Genomic DNA, 1,741 nt, shown 5'->3' on the forward strand with positions numbered 1-1,741 from the left:
TTGGTATTTGTATTGGGATTGCATTAAATGTGTAAATTGCTTTTGGTAGTATTGCCATTTTCACAACATTGAGTAACAATTACATCTACGCAACTGTTGCCATCTTCCGTGCTGCCACAAGCTTTGCAGCTATTTTCTACCAAGTCTGTTTTCCTTGGCGTGGTCCTTGGTTTCAATCCGAAACCTTTCATCTGGTGCCGAACTTGAGACACCCGAACCAGACAATCCCTCCTGATCGATTCAAAGACATCAGTTATTTTTCTGTCTTCCTTATTAATTGTTCAGCTTTCAGTTGCTTATCAAGTGATTAAAAAGATCCTGGCAGATACCCCTTAATCTTCAAATTGATACCATATCTCCTCAGTAATTTGGAGAGGTACCTGATTGGAAACTTTCCCAATGGAATGTGTCTCCTGATAACTAAAAATGCTCTTCTGTCTTTTTGTGTCATCAGTTTGTTTGGTTATTTATTTATTTTTTTTTTACACCATAACTTCTCTATTAATTTCTTTATACTGAGTTAGTTGCAGGTGATTCCACAGCACATAACAACAACAACAGCAGCAACAGCAACTTTATCACATACCTGTAATGAAAGGTCTCACAATAGTTAGTAGAACTGACTTGATGGAGAACTGCTTATGTGAGTTTCTAAGTCTTCGCTCTTGGGTAAGTCAAATTCCTCAGAGAAATATCTTCTAGTCCCTTACTTGGAGATAAAAGCCTAGATATTAGCATTTTCATTCCGAGTCAAAAGGTGGTTTCTCAAATGTATATAATCTAGTTAGAATATTAACAACCAAATATATGTGAATCAATTAATTTTAAGACATTCTATCTTGTAGTTTCTGTAACTCATACAAAACCTTTATAGTCAAATAGGCAACAAAACTTTTTCTTGTAGGTATATTATTAAAATATAAAAGCTATTAGAATAGCTTCATAGACAAAGATTTGAACACATACTGTCTGACAAAAAATGATTTTCAAAATAATAACATTAAATTTACCAGAATAGAAATAACTTTAATTCTCAATAGATTTTTTGAAGAGTGATGATGTAGTATTTAAACTTTAATTCCATGTGATTTTTATGGTCTCATTCTCAGTATTTTTATACAATTCTTCCTATATTATCATTTGTTTGAAAGGATTCAGTGAGTAAGTGGTATTTTAGAATTTAGTTTCTTTAGTATCACTGTGATCAAACTAGAATATTTTCTATAAAATAATACTTGTAAACAGATAAACTCTTTCCACAATAAGAAAAATACTGAGTTGAACTTGCTATCCAAATTTTTTCAAGGTATAAAAAAGAAGAATGAGTTTCTTCAAGATAAATGAAAGAGTAAGCAGTTGAAGTGAATAGAATTCTCCAATATTTGTATCTTGCTGTTGCTTGAATGAAGATTTTTATTAGGAACTAACTACATAATATATTGTTCCATTCACTCATCTCAGGAGTATAAAAATGGAAGAGTATCTACATATACTGATAAGAAAACTCCTTGAATAAGCTTTGAAAAATATGCAAAGGATAGATACAACATATTCTGTATTTATGGAGAGAGATTTACGCATGCAAAATATATTTCTACAAAAATATCCTAGGAAACTGGCAAATTGTTGTCTTCAAATATACAGACTAGGCCTCTGGGGTACCACAGACAGAGAAACCTAATTTTCATACTACACACTAATTAAAATTTTTTCTAAAGTTATATATTACTTCTGATACCTA

The 1,741-nt window shown here is 31.4% G+C and overlaps 1 pseudogene; it reads right to left on the reverse strand.

The window, feature by feature from the left end:
* The window catches only part of LOC102871693, a 2,943-nt pseudogene extending 2,752 nt beyond the window's left edge, over positions 1-191 (reverse strand).
* Between the last annotated feature and the right edge of the window lie 1,550 nt (positions 192-1,741).

The sequence above is a fragment of the Elephantulus edwardii genome, unplaced genomic scaffold (genome assembly GCF_000299155.1).
Source record: "Elephantulus edwardii isolate Elephantulus edwardi_28Jun2011 unplaced genomic scaffold, EleEdw1.0 scaffold00018, whole genome shotgun sequence".
NCBI classification, from domain to species: domain Eukaryota; kingdom Metazoa; phylum Chordata; class Mammalia; order Macroscelidea; family Macroscelididae; genus Elephantulus; species Elephantulus edwardii.